General features: G+C 43.7%; 1 protein-coding gene across 1 annotated transcript in view; it reads right to left on the bottom strand.

Moving 5' to 3' along the window:
* Positions 1–8052, bottom strand: part of smpd3 (sphingomyelin phosphodiesterase 3) — an 82676-nt gene extending 74624 nt beyond the window's left edge. The window contains exon 1 of the mRNA XM_015965311.3: positions 7915–8052. The gene's annotated coding sequence lies outside the window, so the exon portion shown is untranslated. The remainder of the gene's footprint in view (positions 1–7914) is intronic.
* Positions 8053–8426: the final 374 nt, after the last annotated feature.

Raw genomic sequence — 8426 nt, 5'->3', positions numbered from 1 at the left:
TCCCTCCGATCATCACCAGCAGGCAAGGTGGGTTAGGTGTCTTGCCCAAGGACACAACAGCAGAATTCTCTGTCCGGAGCCGGGATTGAACCGGCAACCTTCCGATTACTGGACAACCCGCTCAACCTATTTTACACCACTGTCATGTTTACTTCTCTGACATGCTCAATATGAGCTTTTGAGGCTAGAAATATAAATTCAGCAGAGTGATGGGTGACGTGTCCAAAACATGATGATTGGCGTCCAGTGGAAACGCACCCACCCACTAGAACGGTGGCTAACTGCTGCGTGCTAACCTTCGTGGACATTACATAAAGCTTACACATCCAGTGAAAAGGCCCAATAAGCGTGTTAATTGTCCTGATCTCCAGATATTTTACATGTTTTTTGGTTGAAAATGTGAGTTTCTTGGAGCTGTTGGTCATCAAATCACCTTAATACTGTTCCTCAGCAATGGCGCCCCCAAGGGGTGGCCAGGGGTGGCCATGGCCACCACTAGAAAATTGCTGGCCCCCCAGCAAAAACCTGTGTTAATAAATCATCTTAATGCTCACTCAAACTACAAATTGATATTTTTTGCTCAAGAAACAATTGTAAAACAAAATAAAAAAATATATAATTAATGAGGAAAGAAATAATCAGAATAAAAAATACACACGTTTCTGCTGCTCACATATTAAAAATAGTTTTTATCTCCATAGTTTTTTGTGAACACAGCAACAGGGGAATTAAACTAAAACATACATTTTAAAATATAATTTGAAATAACTGAAATTATATGTTTCTGAAATGTTTGTGTTTGTAAAATTGAAGTTAAATGTTTTGGATATGTACAATTTTTTTTAAATAAAAATAAATAAATGAGTAATGCAATACATCGCCACAGGCCAAACTCTCCCAGAGTTACCACAAGGACCAATTTGGTGTGCCACCCCGAAGAAGAAGAAGAAGAAGAAAATATCATTTCTATAGCTCCTCTCAAGATAAACACCACGAGGTGCTTCATAAAAACCAAAAATTTTAAATTATAAAAAAGCATTTAGAAAATGTTTAAATATATATTTAAAATGAGCAAAAATCGGCAATTATGATTAAAAAACGTAAAGAAAGAGAGAGTGAACAGGAAAGAGGGAAATCAGTGGATCCTGAGGAAGGTGGAATAGGTGGGGAGAGCAGAATAAAGAGAGAGAGGTGAAGAAGGTAGGTGAGTCTTCAGCTGCTTTTTAAAGGAGACCACTGAGTCCACTGATCTCAGGCTCAGTAGCTACTGAAGAGGATCGCAGACAGGAGCAAGGTGGAAAAGAGGAGGTTAGTGGAGAAAAGTTTGAAAAAGTGGCCGGTGACTGCGGCTAAGCCGAGCACAGGCGCCATCTTGTTACTGACCGGAGGCGGAAGTGACCAAGGAGGCGCCCCTGGTCCTCAGAAGGGAGAAGATCAACTCGCTGGCTTTAAATCAAAGTTTACAACAATATTTGTGCATGAATTAAGAAAACTCCGTGGATGAGAAGTGAAACATCAAATAAAACCACCCCCACCAGCCATCCCACGAAGAACGAGGACCCTAAATCTTTTCAGGAACTCGGTTCTATCTGAGTGCATTCTGCAAGCGTACATTTATGAAAGAACGTCAAACCAGAAACAAATCATTAGCAAAAAATAAAAAAGTCTGCAGGCAGCAAAGCATCTGAGATGACGTCGGTTTAGTTCCTGTTGTTTCGTCAATCACTGTGAATTTCCTGTGGACTACGTTAAACGAGGCAGGCAGATTAAATTGTCCTCCCTCAATAGCGGACAGGATCCAAATATGACGTTTGAATTCCTCAACCTCTCACTTCTCAGATGGGGATGACACTGGTAGAGTTGTCACCATAGAATGTTTTTAGACGAATAAATCTTAAGCAGTTTGGCTTGTTTTGAGTGATAAACTGACAAAATCTTTAATGATTTAGATTTTTGAGAACTTGGAACAAGAAAAACACGATTTACTGTAGAACGCGATATTTTGTTTGTCGCTGGACGACACACAAACGAAAGCCGCAGAGTTTAGCAGACATCCCACCCATGCTGCCATGCTGGCACACAGACCTGTCAGCACGGGCGCGGGGAACAGATAGACAGATGGAGGATACAGAGAAGACGGGAGGACGGCCGCCACACAAGGCTAGCGAGACGGAGACGAGGAGGACGCAGCCCACATGAAGGCAGGACGAAAACGTGGAGGTTATTCACTCTGAGAGGAAATAACAGAGAGGAGAGGAAGGAAGGAAAGAGGTCTTTCATTTGCTCTACAGGGTCTAAATAGGACTCGTTCTCATTTACTGGAAGTATAAACAGCCTGCTAAGCACCACCTACATGTTTGGACTCCAGAAGCCACAACCTTGAGCTACCCTTAAAGCCCCATGACAGACAAACTTTGAAGGTTTGGGCTGTCAGTAACAGCTCTGCTGCTGCGAGGCTGAAATCAAAAACCTTCAGCGGTTTTCTTTACAACTAAAAGAGAAACTGAAGGTTTTTAAAAAGCAAAAAAAGATTCGAGACCAGAGAAAGATTTGAGTCTATCCAACAAAACCATTCAAACCTGTTGTTTTAGAGAGTAAATTACCTTCTGGTGTGAATACGTGCTGCTGGATGGACCACAGTACTCACACATCCATGTGCTGTGTGTGTGTGTGTGTGCGTGTGTGTGTGTGTGTGTGTGTGTTTCTTCTGCTCTGCTGAAAGCTTCAGCCTGTCTCAGTCGTGCTGAGCTGTACAGAATAAGTTACTCTGAGGGACTTTTATGTTGATGCTGCTGAAGCCTCCAAACCATTTTGAGTTTTGACAATAATCCCTGTTAGTTAAAGGTCTCATCAGAGAAAAATGAGATTATAATCCCAGTTTTTATGGATTATTTCCCTTTTTACTGACAGGGAGGCAAGAAAAAAGTTCCCATCATGAAGAGTTTAACACTAAGTTACACGGAGACACACACACACACACACACACACACACACACACACACACACACACACACACACACACACACACACACACACACACACACGCACACACACACACACACACACACACACACACACACACACACACACACACACGCACACTGACTAGTGTCAGTGACTTTACAGCAATCCTCATATTAAGCAAGCATATAGCGACAGTGGAGAGGAAAACTCCCTTTTAACAGGAAGAAACCTCCAGAGAATCCTGGCTCAGTATAAGCAGCCATCCTCCACGACTCACTGGGGATGGAGAAGACAGAGCACACACACACACACACACACACACACACACACACACACACACACACACACACACACACACACACACACACACACACACACACACACACACACGCACGCACGCACGCACGCACACACACACACACACACACGTTATAACTTGCAGGTTTTTGAGGAAGGAACTAATCCTGTTAGACTTCAAATCTTAGAAATAGACATATCAAACACATAAATCTGTGGTTATAGAGACAACCGTGATCTTAAAACGGTGTTTTTTCCCCAAATTAGAAACTTTCTAATAACTAATTTATATTTCTATTCTAAGTGAAAAATGTCCCAGAAAACATATTTCATAAGAGCTAAAATCCACAACCAGTCCAAATGTTTCTAGGGAGATCAGTTGGACAAGTTGTAATTCTATAATGTTGGTTTTAGTTTTGATTTATGTGAAACTACATAAAAAATTAAAGTAACTCTGATGAAGACACGCGTGGTGTTGAAACATGCATGTTTCTTGTTTTTGCATCCCATAACACCTGAGCGGACCAATGTAATGCCTTGTATGCTACGGTCCGAGTCAGGGTGCGGTTGCACGTCCAGAACTCGGCTGCTAGTTTTCTGATAGGGACTGGACACTGGGACGATATCACTCCGGTGCTGCCGGCCTTACACTGGCTCCCGGTGCAGTACCGAGAAAGTACAAGATCTTCATGCTTGTGTAGGGTTCTTCAAGGCACCGCTTCCTCTTATCTGTCAGCACCGTTGCACACACGTCTCATGATTTTTTTAGTCAACCTCCTCAAACAGAATGTCAGCCACAGGCAGCATCATTTAACACGGCCTCATCCTGGTCAGACAGGAACAACAAAAGCTCACAAACATCACACATCCTTTAAGGGTCTGCATCTTCTGAATCAGAGACCAGCAGGTCTCCACTGGAAGGTCCACAACAAGCCTCCCATCTCCGCTGTAGACCTCTCAGTCCTGCACAAGCCGCCTGCTCTCCGGCAAGATTAGAGGAAGAAAGATAGCAGACTTCTTGCTGTCTGAATTACTTTTGTGCGGGGACTTTGAGTTGAGATTCTTATCTGATTTTGCTGTGACAATGAACCATTCAGGCCTACGTGAGAGCACTTATCAAAGACAGGTAAGAGAAGCGAGAGGGATGCACTTGAGCCGCAGCTTAGACATGGAGAGGAAAGATGAAGAGGGGAAGGACTTGTGGGAGGTTTGCTTTTAACATGGCTCTGCATCCTAATGTGTGGCGGAGATCTCTAGGAAGGAGAAAACGCCCACAGCTGCTGCAGCTAATTAGTTTGGTTCATCAGTTCATCCATGGATCGATTCCAGTTTACAGAGTCACAAACACGCATGCATCTGAAATAAATGAATACATGTGGTCATAATCATTTGATGTTATTTTGTCCGGTTAAAAGAACAGCTCAAAATTCTTCTAAGTTATTGACGATTGATTGAAACTAGAAATCAAGCAAACGTGCCCCTAGCAGGATGTTTTCTCTTCCTTGTTGACACTTAAAGTGATTTATAAGCAGAGACTTGAAGCTCTTCACTCAGTAAATCAGCAACTGATGGCTACTGAAAAAAGAAAACACAACTTTACACACACCGTCTCATTTGAAGCTTCATGAGATGATTTGAATCTGACTGAAGGAATGTCGAACGCGCGGATGTGTCCTGCATCACTCTGATTCGTCTGAGTAAAATAAAATAAATAAATGAAATAAAACAGGAAGTGAAAGCCGTCCTCCCACCAGTCCCTGTTGACCCAGTTAAACAGATGAGCTGGGTGGCGAACTCTTCGACGTCTCACTACCTGCTCACAGGTGGAGACACCAGATCCTCCACTATCAGGTGTCACTTCAGTCCAGCAAGAGCCCCCACTCAACCCCCCACCTGCCTGTTCTGTCAGGGCCTCGACCTGCGAGCCTGCTGGAAAAACTAGGAACGGGAATGTTGACCTTTTTTCCACTCCTAACAACAAAAAAGACTAAAGTAGAAGTCCTTGCTGACAGGGCATCTATTTTAGATTTTGAACCAGGCATCCCCACAAGCCAAACGGCCCTTATCACACCTCCAGGCTCATTTTGAGGTTGGAGCAGCAGTAGCTCAACAGGTTGAGCAGGTTGTCCCGTAATCGAAAGGTTGCAGGTTCGATCCCGGCTCCGAACAGAGAATTCTGCTGTAGTGTCCTTGGGCAAGACACTTAACCCCCGTTGCCTGCTGGTGGTGATCGGAGGGACCGGTGGCGCCTGTGCTCGGCAGCCTCGCCTCTGTCAGTGCGCCCCAGGGCAGCTGTGGCTACATCGTAGCTCATGACCACCAGTGTGTGAATGAGTGTGTGAATGGGTGAATGATACACTGTAGTGTAAAGCGCCTTGGAGTCCTTACTCTGATAGTAAGGACTTATCATTTAATTATCAGAGGATGGTCAGCCACTGAGTTTAATGTAGTCACACACACACACACACACACACACACACACACACACACACACACACACACACACACACACACACACACACACACACACACCTCTCTCGTGCACACTCATCACACAGATTGTGACTAACAGCTCTAATTAAAGAATATCAAACAGAAGGCGATTTAAGCGATCAAACTGGTGAACGGGAACACGCCAGGCAACACAGACTCAAGAGGTTAGTCTCAAGATCCTGTTTAAGCATGCAGACATATTGTGAAGATTCCTGCTGCTCTGGGGGTTGATCTGAAGCCAAGAATTAAATTTAATAATCCATGGCAAGAAAAAGAAAACTTGGGACGAATGTGCACGGGGTTACTTCGACATGTGTTCTATAATATAAGAAAACTTGGGCTACAGCCCTGGATTTGAGTCCACAGGTGGAGGGTTGCATCTTTAGGTTTCGTAAAAGTTTCAAATCATTTTCATGACGGGGCCGAACTGGAAAAGGACACAGAGGCCCCATGGACTGGTGCTGCCTACTGGAGCTGCCATAATGGCGGGCCGCCATCTTAACTGGGTCTTCATTCTCCCCCAGTGCAATTATTTCTACTGAGGAAGGTGTTTACCCAGCTATAAAACACATCTCATTATGCTTTTTCACAAAATAAGACACATGGCATGATAATTAAAATATAAACATAATTACATACAATGAATTTTTAAAAATGAATTAAAAAATCAGTGATCTGTATTGCTCATATTGCTCACTCTGTGTTCACTCCCGTTGGGTTTGGAGAGTGAGGAGACCCACCCAATATGGTGACAAGCACCCAATGGGGCGTTTATGTATTCCTGTTTGTGGAAAAGAGTCCTGTGTAGTCTTTTCCCTATAAGCACCACTGCTGAGTGCATCTTCATCATTTTATTAAATGCAGATGTTGTAGCTAAACTGTCCAATCAGAACACGTTTAGGATTTGTAGAACATCTTTAAATATCACTAGTTCTTGAGCACTTGATCTGCAAGAAAAAGAGCGTGTAACCTCTTTTATTCAAAGCATTTGGGTTCATCTATGTTTTTTAAATTTTAAAATGACCAAACTGTAGAAAAAAAGAGCTAAAATACAATAAAAAATGGTTCCTTAAGTTTCTCACAGCATCTAAAGAGTGATCCCTGGCGTTCCTAGTTTACTAGATCCACCTTTTTAACTATGACACATGTCAACAGGATCTATAGAACTGATGTTTAGCTTTAAAATGTGATCAAATAAAAATGTATGAAGGCAGTCAGAGAAGCGCCTGCTGCCCTCCTGTCTGTTCAGACGTGTTTGACATGATGGAACATCTCAATTAAATAAAGTAAACCTGCAAAAGAAGGTTTTACTGAGTCATGAGGAGCTGCCGATGCTCGTCTAAGGATGAGACGACAATCAAAGTGACGGTAGAATTGATTTTCACTTTCTTGGCTTTTGATGTGTGAGGATAAAAAATAAAGAGTGACTGTTTCATGGCTTTGTGGCTGGACTCTTGAGAAATACAATATCTGTCAAGGCAATGCATCTGAGAAAAGAGGGCCCTCGAGGAGAAAAGGAGGAAACTCGAAAGAAGAAGTGGCAAAGAAATGAAAATAAGTAAGAGGTGAAGAAAAACGAAAGATGTGAGAGAAGAAAGGATGGAAAAGATCCAGGAAGGAAAAGAAAAGGGTCTATTTTTTGTGAATGGAGGAAATGGAAGGAAAAAGGGGGTGAGGAGAAGAAGGGGTGTAAAGAAGAAGAGATGGTGATGGAGGTGGAAAACGAAAGATGAAAAGAAGGAAACGAATCCTCTAAAAAGAAATGCGATGATGAAATTAAAAGTGGAGAGAAGAGACCACATCTAATTCACTCTGGACGGGAAGAAAACCGACTTAGCATCAGCTACCAACCAGTCCTCCCAGTAAGGCACCTCCTGGTATAAACGAGTACATTTAACAAGGACACAGGAGGAAAATGCAGAGCACAGGGTGCATGTGAGAGGCAGAGAGAATGTCTGACTAGTGCATTATGCAAATAAGAGTCAAATGTTTCACCCGGCAGAGTCAGGCGCGGCTGAAGGCAGCAGAGATCTGAAGCGTCCAGTCCGAAGGGATTAGCCCCCAAACCAAACCATTTCTGATTCACGAGCCTTCCCGAGGTTTAGCGTTCCCCCTGCTGCTGATGACCGACACAAACCACAAAGAAGAGACGACACTTACTGGGCACAAGCTCCTTCCGTGTCCCCCGGTGAATAAAACCGTCCATCAGGCGGCCCCGGAAGCAGCTACCGACCGAGCCGAGCCGCGAGCCGCTGGCGGTCTGACCGAGCGCCGAGCAGAGTTGTCTCTTCAGCACCACAACCACTTTGAACAGCTCCCGCTGACATCACTGCCTGGATACGAGACCACGCCCTCTTACCCTAGCGACTGTCGGCGCCGCGCCCACACACCCTCGTGGGGAAGAGGGGCTGCGATGGGTCCAGACTGGAGAGTTTCTGAGGATTTAGGCGTTGAAATGAGTTTTATGTGGCTTTTGCCAGAATACCAATAAACGTTAATTCAATAAGCCCGTTTAAATCTTCTTTACTTCATTTTAGCTTTAATTTACAGAAATGTAGCTGATCACTTTTATTGTCCGTGCCTAAAGCACTTCTATAAGTTTACTGCAGCCATTATGTCCCTGTTATTTCTGTGTTGTTTTGCATTTGGACATCGTTTCACTGCATTTGGAA

Source organism: Nothobranchius furzeri, chromosome 4 (assembly GCF_043380555.1).
Source record: "Nothobranchius furzeri strain GRZ-AD chromosome 4, NfurGRZ-RIMD1, whole genome shotgun sequence".
NCBI classification, from domain to species: domain Eukaryota; kingdom Metazoa; phylum Chordata; class Actinopteri; order Cyprinodontiformes; family Nothobranchiidae; genus Nothobranchius; species Nothobranchius furzeri.
Note: the sequence above shows the minus strand (reverse complement) of the source record. Positions and strands in the feature narration are given on the sequence as shown.